This window comes from Anomaloglossus baeobatrachus, chromosome 2 (genome assembly GCF_048569485.1).
Source record: "Anomaloglossus baeobatrachus isolate aAnoBae1 chromosome 2, aAnoBae1.hap1, whole genome shotgun sequence".
Classification (NCBI taxonomy): Eukaryota; Metazoa; Chordata; class Amphibia; order Anura; family Aromobatidae; genus Anomaloglossus; species Anomaloglossus baeobatrachus.
In genome coordinates, this window is record NC_134354.1 from 118099378 (window position 1) to 118111651 (window position 12274).

Genomic DNA, 12274 nt, shown 5'->3' on the forward strand with positions numbered 1-12274 from the left:
ACCAGATTTCTCACCAATCTGCTCAGAATTATTGGGCATAAAATATAAAAAAACCAAAAAGTTCAGTTACTCTTTGAGGTGCATTTACACTGCTGCCAATTATCAGAAACCGATTGATGTATCTAAACCGGCTGTCAGATCACCCGATGCACAAGCAAAAGGTTTGTTTGGTGAAGTGATTTACCCATTTACATAAATAAAGATTGATATAAGGGACGATTCCTCTACAAGAACCACACACAGTTTAGCTTAAAAGGGGTTGTCCGATCTAGAATGATAAGTCTGCAGTGCGTCTATGTGTTACTCTATGACTGCAGACTTGTGAATCCTCCAGCGCACTCACGATGGTCAAGTATGCGATATGCATACTCCTAGAGAGAACTCGTCTAGTGGGTACGGCCTCGCATAATGCACTTGTATTGAGCGAGGTGGTGTCCCCTAGACGGATTCTAGCTGGGACTCTGCATATCGCATACTTGACTTTCGTTCTCGTCGCAGACACTGGAGAATCCTCATAGTGCACAGTGAGTGCACTCGGAGGACTCACAAATCTGCAGTCATACAGAGTGACACACAGAGGGACTGCAGACTTGTCATTCTAGACTGGACAACCCTTTTAATATTTGCTTCAAAATCTATTTTTTAAAATGCAAATGAGGGGCTTCGGTGCACCCTTGGCGTGGACTATGCCTTGGTGCACTCTTATATTTGCATATGAAAGCCAGTCCCTTGTGTTGATTGACAGCGCTCACTTAGTAAGAGCAATAAAAATCAGACATACAAGCTGATATTAGACAGCACTCACTTTTACTATTGGAGCGCTGTCAATAAATACAAAAGACTTTAAAATACAAATATGGGAGCGTAACGGTGCACCGAGACAAAGCCCACCCCAACGGTGCACCAAAGCAAAGTTCACCCCAACGGTGCACCAACACAAAGACCACCCCAATGGTGCACCGACACAAAGACCACCCCAACGGTGTACCAAAGCAAAGCCTGGGTGCATGACGCGTCCTACGTCATCCACACTTGCCGGCATTATGGTCCTGTGCAGTCGCACTTTGATCTGCCCTGAATGCATTGTAGTGCACCTGTGCAGGACCTCAATGTTGGCTAGTGTGGATGACGTAGAACACGTCATGCAGCCACGCTTCAGAAGAAGAAGGACAAAGATGGCCGAAAGAGGAGGTGCCAGTCAGGGCCGTATTTACCATTAGGCACCCGTGGTCCCATGCCTGGGGCGCCACGCTTCGGGGGGGCGGCACTTTCTGGCTGCAAAAAAAAATAAATTAATTTTTATTTTTTTTTACATCTTCTCCCCCTCCGGGCAGTCTATTAAATCTGCTGTGTTTTCGGAGGGGGAGGGGAAGGGGGCCTGGGGGAGAGGGGGGCGGGGGTGAGAGACGCACTTCCTTTTATCTGTATCTGCGTCTTTAAGATGCGAATACAAATAAACTGTGGGCGCCGCCGGGCACAGAGAACTGATTGACCCTGGAAGTGCCTGCACTTCCGGGGTCAGAGGCGCGCCAATCAGCTCCGTGCTGTGGCATCCAATGCTGCAGATGCCGCGCAAGACAGAATACTCACCGGAGCCAGCAGCAGCAGGAGGATGACGGACACCGTAGGAGGAGCAGCAGCAGCGAGAAGAGGCGGGAGGCACAAGAGCAGGTAACCGCTGGCAGAGTTCCAGTGCTGTGAAGTGAGGATTCTGGGAGAGGGGCAGGCAGGCTACAATGTGAGTATAGTGGACGAGGGACAGGCAGAGGCTACAATGTGAGTATAGTGGACGAATGACAGGCAGAGGCTACAATGTGAGTATAGTGGACGAGGGACAGGCAGAGGCTGCAATGTGAGTATAGTGGACGAGGGACAGGCAGAGGCTGCAATGTGAGGATAGTGGATGAGGGACAAGGCAGAGGCTGCAATATGAGGATAGTGGACGAAGGGCAGGCAGAGGCTGAGACTGGGGGGAGGCTGGAGGGAGGCAGAGGCTGAGACTGGGGGGAGGCTGGAGGGAGGCAGAGGCTGAGACTGGGGTGAGGCTGGAGGGAGGCAGAAGTTGAGACTGGGGGGAGGCTGGAGGGAGGCAGAGGCTGAGACTGGGGGGAGGCTGGAGGGAGGCAGAGGCTGAGACTGGGGGGAGGCTGGAGGGAGGCAGAGGCTGAGACTGGGGAGAGGCTGAGGGGAGGCAGAGGCTGAGACTGGGGGGAGGCTGGGGGGAGGCAGAGGCTGAGACTGGGGGATGGCTGGGGGGAGGCTGAGACTGGGGGGAAGCTGGGGGGAGGCAGAGGCTGAGACTGGGGGGAGGCTGGAGGGAAGCTGAGACTGGGGGGAGGCTGGGTAGGAGGCAGAGGCTGAGACTGGGAGGAGGCTGGGGGCAGGCAGAGGCTGAGACTGGGGGGAGGCTGGGGGGAGGCAGAGGCTGATGCTGGCGGAGGCTGGGGGGAGGCAGAGGCTGATGCTGGCGGAGTCTGGGGGGAGGCAGAGGCTGATGCTTGGGGAGGCAGAGGCTGATGCTGGCGGAGGCTGGGGGGAGAGAGGCTGATGCTGGCGGAGGCTGGGGGGAGAGAGGCTGATGCTGGCGGAGGCTGGGGGGAGAGAGGCTGATGCTGGGGGAATCTGGCTGGAGAGAGGCTGGTGCGGGAGGAGTATGGGGGGGTGAGGCTGATTCTGGCGGAGACTGGGGAGTGAGTCTGATGTTGGCCGAGACTGGGGAGTGAGGCTGATGCTGGGGGAGGCTAGGGGGAGAGAGGCTGAAGCTGGGGGAGAGAAGCTGATGCTGAGGGAAGAGAGGCTGAGGCTGGGGGAGGCTGGTGGGAGAGAGGCTGATGCTGGGGAGACGCTGCTGAAGGCTGGGGGAGAGAGGCTGCTGCTGGGGAGTGGGAGATAGGGGCTAATGCTAGAGACAGGGGACAAGGGTTGAGGGATAGTGCAATGACAAAATCGATTGGGTGGGGGAAGTGTAAGGACTCAGAATCAGAGGGTGGCAGCATTGGGAGCTCATTATGGAGAAGGGGCAGCATGTGTGGGCTCAGTATGGAGTGGAGCAATGTAGAGGAGTCAATATCAAGAGTGGGGTACTGTGTGTGGGGGGGGTGTCTCAGCATAAGCTCTAGTGTGGTGGTCTTTGCATGAGTGGGGCAAAATGGAGGCGTCATTATTAGAGATCAGCGAACCGGCCGTGGTTCGGCTCGAGTTCGTTTCGCCGAACGGAGGTCTCGTTCGAGTTCGGTTCGGCGAACCGGTTCGGCGAACCACTCAAACCGCATAGGAAACAATAGGAAGCAATCACAAACACATAAAAACACATTATAAATGTACACATACAGTTAATAAACATTGCCATAACACTTACCGGTCCCCGCGATCCCTCCTGCACTCTGTCTCCTGCCGCTATTCCATCCGATGATCGCTGAATCCTCCCGGTGACCTGCACTGCCAGCAGTGATGCAGGACCTATTGTGACATGAAAAATAGCCATGTGACCAGTCACGTGCCTGTTATCTCATTGGCTACAGACTGGTCACATGACTATGACGCGTCATGTAGGAACTGTCATTGCATCTCTCTGTTACACGGTGCACGTTTGTGTATCGCCGTGTACCGGCGACATGCTCTAGCTCGACTCCTTGCTCTGCTTCCCCATTCCCTTAAGGTACCGTCACACTAAGCGACGCTCCAGCGATTCCACCAGCAACCTGACCTGCCAGGGATCGCTGGAGCGTCGCTACACGGGTTGCTGGTGAGCTGTCACGCAGGCAGATCTCACCAGCAACCAGTGACCACAGCCCCCAGCCAGCAGCACGCGTGGAAGCGATGCTGCGCTTGGTAACTAAGGTAAATATTGGGTAACCAACCCGATATTTACCTTGGTTACCAGCGCACACCGCTTACACAGCGCACACCGCTGGCTCCCTGCACTCCTAGCCAGAGTACACATCGGGTTAATTTAACCCTATGTGTAGTCTGGCTATGTGTGCAGGGAGCTGGCACTGGCAGCGTGAGAGCGGCGGACACTGGTAACTACGGTAAACATCGGGTAACCAAGGAAAGGGCTTCTGGGTTACCCGATGTTTACCGTAGTTACCAGCGTGCGCAGAAGCTGGCTCCTGACCGGCTGACACAGCAACGTGCTTGTGTAGCGGTGACGGGGACGTCATGCCACCAGCACGCATCGGCACTGGAATCACGTGATCGGAGCAGCGTTGCTATGGCAACCCGTGCCACCGCTTACAGCCGGGAGCCTTTGGTCACTCTCACAGAGTGATTTCTGCACGGAGCACAGCGTCTTCCCCCATGCAGCTGTGCTGTCTGATGGAGCAGACAGAGCTGCATGTGTTGACGGAGAAAGAAGACAGTAGAGCCGGATCGTGGAGGGCTGACAGGGGGAAATAAAGATGGAGTCTCTAATGTGTCTGTGTATTTATTTCTATTAAAATGTTTTTTCTCTGTGTGGTGTGTTTTTTAACCCTTTATTGGAGATTCTTAATGGCCGGGTCAAACGTGCCTGACATTAAGAATCTCTGGCTTAATACTGGCTAGTAAAACAAAGCCAGTATTAACTCATGATTACTCAACAAGCCACCTGGATCCAGGGCTGTTGGAAGAGTTGGATACAGCACCAGATGAGCGCCATTTTCTGGGGCGGCTGCGGACTGCAGATCGCAGCAGAGGCGCCCAGAAACCTCGGGCTAACCTGTGTTGCGGATTCCAATCCTCAGCTGCCTAGTTGTACCCGGCTGGACACAAAAATCGGGTGAAGCCTACGTCGTTTTTTGTTTTTTTAATTATTTCATGAAATTCATTAAATAATTAAAAAAAGGGCTTCCCTATATTTTTAGTTCCCAGCCGGGTACAAATAGGCAGCTGGGGGTTGGGGGCAGCCCGTGCCTGCCTGCTGTACCTGGCTAGCATACAAAAAAATCAGGAAAAAAAATAAAAAATACTTCCCTTTTCCATTGACAGTGAAGGTAACATTAAGCAATGGGGGTTGGCAGCCAGTAGCTGCTTGGATTACCCTTAGCTAGCAATACAAAAAATGCAGCGGGAGCCCATATATATTTTTTTTAATTATTTATTTAAATAACTAAAACAAAAAAGGCTTCCCTGTATTTTGATTGCCTGACATCACAGTACTGTAAAAATAAAACATTAAAAAAAAATGGCGTAGCGCTCTGCGGTATTTTTGATTTTCAGCACAGATAAAGCAGACAGCTACGGGTTGCCACCCCCATCTGCCTGGCGTTACCTTGGCTGGCAATCAAAATACAGGGAAGTCCATTAATTTTTTTATTTAAAAAAATAGTTTAAAAAAAAAAATGACGTGGGGTCCCTCCATTTTTGATAGCCAGCTAGGGTAAAGCAGACATCTGTAGCCTGAAAACCATGGCTGGCAGCTTTACCGTGGTTGGTGATCCAATGTGGGGGTCACCCCAGGCTCTTTTTTTATAATTATTTTATAAATAATAATTACAAAAAAAAGTAAGGTCCCCCCCAAATTGGATCACCAGCCAAGGTAAAGCGGACAGCTGTGGTCTGGTATTCTCAGGGTGGGAAGGTCCATAGTTATTGGCCCTTCACAGCCTTATAATAGCAGGCTGCAGGCACCCCAGAAGTGGCGCATCCACTAGATGCGCCAATCCTGGTGCTTCACCCCAGCTCATCCCGTGCCCTGGTGCAGTGGCAAACAGGGTAATAAATGGGGTTGATACTAGCTGTAAAGTCACCTGACATCAACCCCAGCAGTTTGTGATGGCATGGCATCTATCAGATACCCAACATCAAAAACTGTCAGTACTAACAAAACAAATAGACAAAAAAAATGTATTTGAAAAAACACTTCCCAAAACATTCCCTCTTTAACCAATTTATTGTAAGGAAAAAAAACAATAAGGGGGTCCCACGACGACTCTGGACCATCTAGAATATGGGGGGACACACTCAGGGAACATATCCCCCATTTTCTAGGAGTGCAGACCCTCCATGTGAGGAGTGTGGGTGCAATGAATCTGCACCCACTCTCCCCGGGTCCACAGCAGCAGAATCAATGTCATAACTGTTGCTACCAAAGCAGCAATGCCCTGTTCATGAGGTAAGGGCATGCCTAATCAGGAGAACTATTCTACATTTCCAAATATTGGTATTTGCTGATATTATTGCTATTCCACCTACTATATATTGGGGATAGGATCTTGGAGATGGAATACCCCTTTAAGTCCAGTTATCCAGCTGAATGAATACTAAACAACAGAGCTCGCTATTTAGATGTGTTTTCTTGTGGCGTATAACGGACTCTCATGTTTGGTAGTCGTTCAGCAGTGCAACTATAAAATCAAATACCTCCATTTGGAATAGTATAACTCTCCTGATCAACTATGTTCCTTACCTCATGAGCAGGGCATTGCAGTTGCTTACACATGCATGGTTACCGTCAATCACTGTGTCTGAACACAGGAAGCTGAGATAACAGCAGAAGGAGGAAGCCGCGGGGGATCAACGCTGCACAGGTACCGTGGGACACCGGGGAACACCGGTGGGGTTATAGAGGGTGATCTGGCAGGGCCTGGGGAGGAGTTTTCTGTCACATGTGTCATGACACATGCGACAGAAATCAGAGGAGTAGGGTGAATGCGGCCAGCACGCTGCTGTGCGCGGGGCCATCTTGGATTTCCGGGAAAAGTCAGGAGGGGGGCACTTTGGCGACACCGGGGGACCGGGGAGGAGATTATCTCCTGTTATCACGTGAGCGGGTACCGGAAAAACCGGCCTGAATCATGATCTCCAGGGTCTCAGCTACCCCTGTAACCCCGGAGATTTTCTGACGCTGGGGGGCGCTATTCACTTATTTCAGCCTGCTGTTTATAAAGGGAAGATCAGAATAAGGCTACATTCACACAACCGATCCGTTTTTGCAGTCCGCAAAAAACGGTCCTTTTTTTCACGGGTGCATCCATGTGGCATCCATTTCCATTCCGTATACAGTCCATATGTCATCTATTTGTCATCCGTGTGCCTTACGTTTTTTTTGCGTACTGCAAAAAAACTGAAGGAGGGAAAATACATAAATTTACCCAGGATCCATAGCTTCAACCTACATGAGGCGGTTACATGTTCACTCCAGGGTCTTTTTCTACTGCTTTTCACAGCGTAGAGCACTCTGGTGATTTTCTTGTGCTTGTACACTTCATATCAGTCTTTTCTGTCATTATAATGGCAGAAAGAAACATCATGTCCCACTCTCCTGCATTTTGTAATTTTGCACCCTTTGGTGCCTTTCATGTGGCACTAAGGGGTGCTTAGCCTTGTATTTAGCCAAAAAAAAAAAAATTAAAAAAATGATGTAGGGTTCCCCCTATTTTTGATAGCCAGCTAGGGTAAAGCAGACGGCTGCAGCCTGCAGACCACAGCTGGCAGTTTCACCTTGGCTGGTAATCCAAAACTGAGGGCACCCCATGCTGTTATTTTAAATTAAATAAATAATTAAAAAAAAACACGTGGGGGCCCCCCCAAAATTGGATCACCAGCCAAGTTAAAGCGGACAGCTGGGGTCTGATATCCTCAGACTAGGGTGGTCCATGGTTATTGGACTCTCCCCAGCCTAAAAATTGCAGGCCGCAGCCGCCCCAGAAGTGGAGCATCCATTAGATGCGCCAATCCTGGTGCTTCGCTCCAGCTCATCCCGTTGCCCTGGTGCGGTGGCAAACAGGGTAATATATGGGGTTAAAACCAGATGTGTAATGTCACCTGGCATAAAGCCCTGGGGATCATGAGGTCAGGCGTCTATCAGATACCTGACATCCCCAACCCGGTCAGTAATAAAAAATAAATATACGACAAACACATTTTTACTTGAAAAAACACTTCCCTAAACATTCAGTCTTTCACCCATTTATTAGAAAGAAAAACAAATCCACGTCTGCTGTAATCCAAGGGGTTCCCATGACGATCCATACCATAGTCACTGTCCCAGTCAATGAAGAACAGATTGTTCCCCATTGGCTGGGAGAGCAATGCAGTGACCTGAGCTAACATCAATAGGTCAGCCCAGGTCACTGCAGGGCATGACAAGTGCTGCTGTCAGGAGCGAGGTACATTACCTGTGGTGACGATCTCCTGCACTGCTGACAGCAGAGCTGTCACTTACTTCACTGACCGCCGCCTTCTCAGCCAAGTATCGCGGGAGCCTGTGACGTTACCGCTAGTCACAGTCTCGGGTCGGCAGCGAGAGGAGATGTGACAAGTAGCGGCCATGGAGGACAGTGACAGCGCTGAGGTTGGGAGGGCAGGACTTCATCACCGCAGGTAAGCCGAGCGGGGTAATGTGTGCGGAGTGCGAGGTGGGTGGAGCCAAGCGGGGCCATGTGTGCGGAGTGCGAGGTGGGTGGAGCCTTGCGGGCCATGTGTGCAGGCGGTGGAGTGCGAGGTGAGTGGAGCCTAGCGGGGCCATGTGGCGCTGAGGACGTCAGTGCCGGGGACTGCATGACTGGGGACAGGTGAGTGTGAGTGTGTGTGTGTGTGTGTGTGTGTGTACATGCCGAGTGCAGGAGGGTGCGGAGCCGAGCGGGGAAATGTTGGCTCCCTGCAAACTTAACCAGGGTAAATATCGGGTTACCAAGCAAAGCGCTTTGCTTGGATACCCGATATTTACATTGGTTACCAGCTTATGCAGGCTGCCAGCGATGGCTCCCTGCCCACGGTAGCTGCAAAAAGCCCTGCTTTTGGTGATCGAACCGTTCTCGAACGTAACTCGAACTGTCGAGCTTTTAGCAAAAAGCTCGAGTTCGAGTTCGATCTCGAGTACCCCCCAAAATCACTCGAACATGAAATTGGCAAACCTCGAACATCGCTGAACTCTATCCGTATCTCCGGTACGTGCAAAAATGTACCAAACACGTACCGGAGGCACGGATGTGTGTTGCAGGCCTAAGAGACCCAGTAGGGAATTCCAGGCCCTGAACAAGGTTTAAAGTGTGAAGACCAGGGAGACCCTAGACCCTGCTATGTGTAGTGACAAGCTGACTGCAGAATATAACTTTGATCCCACTTTGAACTTTCACTATTTACATTTTTACTTTAATTTATGTAGAGAATTTGACCAACAGAATACTCCATATTCATGATGACTACAACTTGACAGATCCATTTTAGAAATCAACAAAAGGCAAGCTACAGTTGACATTTATTGCTGATTTTCAGAAACTTTTGATGGAAAAGTCAAGAAAAAAACTATAAGAAAATGCTGTGTTATAGGCTAGTCTGGTATATTGTGACCAATGAATACAAGAAAAATGATCTTCTACCTATATATTGTCCATTAAGGGAGGGATAAAACAAAAAAATAAAAATAATGCCCTTTCTCCATGGCAAGTTTCCAAGAGTAATAAATCTCTCATGAAAAATTGAGCTTGAAACAGCATCAATCTGTCAGCAGAAGCAAAGTGACTTTGTGCAATAAAAAAATGGAGACAGAGGAATAAACAATGTGTTGAGGAAGAAAATTGAAAGAGTTTTATAGGTTTTTAGAACTTTAGGATTCTTACGATGCTGCCTTCTGCACATGCTTTGAATGTTTGTGTACCGTTTATGAGGGAAAATCTTGTAAAAACAGCTTAACAAAAAAAAATAAACCATTTATATAAGATAAACTTCAAAAGTTTGTATGCTTCAAGCTAACTGACTTTGTTATTTATTGAAGTCTGAAATGTTTTGGAGTTACTTTTTTCTTGTCTTTCAGACTTTTTTTATTCAGGATTCAACAAGAAAAAGAAACTTTCATGAAATAAAGAAGTATTGTTTTTACTAGAGGAGGCTGATGGACTGGTCTTCTTGTCAGATGCTGCTCTATCAATAGCCATTTTATTCTATATCTAATAAGAGATGACTGGATGTAATAAAGAAAGGGCACTGTGAATAACAAAAATAGCAAAAGATCTCACCATGTGAGGGACAGTGATATAAAGAGATGATAATATAAAATAATGGGACAGTATTATAGATAACAAGAGAAAATAATAATTGTCAGAGCTGCACATAACAAGAGAACATTTTAGATAAAAAGAGACTGGAAATTCACAACTGGCATCAGCCCCATATATTACCCCACTTGCCACTGCATGAGGTGAAAGGGATGAGCAGAAGCAATGTGCCAGGATTGGCGCATCTAATGGATTCGCCACTTCTGGGGTGGCTGCAGCCTGGTATTTTTAGGCTGGGGAGGGTCCAATAACCATGGGCCTTCCCAGCCTTAGAATACTAGAGCCCAGCTGTCAGCTTCACCTTGGCTGGTGGTCCAATTTTGGGGAGATCCCATGTTTTTCAATTATTATTTATTTAATTTTAAATAAATAATTTAAAATTACAGCGTGGGGTGACCTCTGTTTTGGTTTACCAGTCAAGGTGAAGCTGCCAGCTGCTGTGTGCAGGCTGCAGCTGTCTGCTTTACAAAAAATAAGGGGGACCCTACGACGTTTTTTTTTTTTTAATTATTGAATTTGGAGCTAAAGACAAGGCTGAACACCTGATAGTGCCAAATTAAAGGCACTTACAATATACAGGGGGTAGGACATTATTTTTGTGTTGCACATCTATCTATATCTATCCATTCATCTATCTATCTAGCTTTTGACAGTACGTAAAAGTCCATGTTAAATACAGACTTTACATGTATGTCACACGGACATCCCATGGATGACACGGACGACACACAAATGACACATGGATATCACATAGATATCACACGAATATCACACGGAGACCTGGCGATTGGGAAAAACACACTTGCATAGCATTTGCATGACATACGGAATTAAACTTGCATGTCCCTCACATCTCCACTCCAAGACCATTCAGAAGAAACAATGGGGCTAGATTTCACACTCAGATGGGTGTGAACCCTTAAAAACATATCTGCTAATAGATTGTTTAGTTTAGCTTTCTGATCCATAGGATTCTAAGCCTCATTCAGATGCCCATGCCAATTGATTTGAGCAATGAATGCCACTAGTTTCTCTATACAAGAGGCATCTTGAAGCTGTCATCACCAACAAAGGCTTTTGTACGAGTATTAGTTAAATTTCAGTAGGCGTGTTCAATACTTTTTTCTTGTGACATTTCTGATTATTAGGCTGGAGTATATTAGTGTATGGCATTGGATGTGATATGCTAATGACCCTCGGGTCCCACTCTACTACAAGCGTCAGCCGAGTATCATCCAACTGTGATAAAAAAATAATAAATCTTTATTTTTATATTGCGCTAACATATTTTGCAGTGCTTTACATACAACAGCATGTCCCCATTACGGCACACAATCTAAATTCCCTTTCTGTATGTCTTTGGAGTGTGAGAGTAAACTGGAGAACCAGAAGGAAACCCACACAAACACAGGGAGAACATACAAAAGGCCCAGTCACACTAAACAACTTACCAGCAATCCCAACAACGATACAACCTGATAGAGATCGCTGGTAAGTTGCTAGGAGGTTGCTGGTGAGATGTCACACTAAAGTCCCCGTCACACTAAGCAACATCGCTAGCAACATCGCTGCTAACGAACAACTTTTGTGACGTTGCTAGCGATGTTGCTGTGTATGACATCCAGCAACAACCTGGCCCCTGCTGTGAGGTCGTTGGTTGTTGCTGAATGTCCTGGGCCATTTTTTAGTTGTTGCGGTCCCGCTGTGAAGCACAGATCGCTGTGTGTGACAGCGAGACAGCAACAACTAAATGTGCAGGAGCAGGAGCCGGCTTCTGCGGAGGCTGGTAACCACAGTAAACATCGGGTAACCAAGAAGCCCTGTCCTTGGTTACCCGATGTTTACCTTTGTTACCAGCCTCCGCCGCTCTCACTGTCAGTGCCGGCTCCTGCTCTGTGCACATGTAGCTGCAGGACACATCGGGTTAATTAACCCGATGTGTGCTGTAGCTAGGAGAGCAAGGAGCCAGCGCTAAGCATTGTGCGCTGCTCCCTGCTCTGTGCACATTTAGCTGCAGCACACATCGGGTAATTAACCCGATGTGTGCTGTAACTAGGAGAGCAGGGAGCCAGCGCTAAGCAGTGTGCGCTGCTCCCTGCTCTGTGCACATGAAGCTGCAGTACACATCTGGTAATTAACCCGATGTGTGCTGTAACTAGGAGAGCAGGGAGCCAGCGCTCAGTGTGCGCTGCTCCCTGCTCTCTGCACGTGTAGCTCCGTGCGCTGGTAACCAAGGTAAATATCGGGTTGGTTACCCGATATTTACCTTAGTTACCAAGCGCAGCATCTTCCACGCG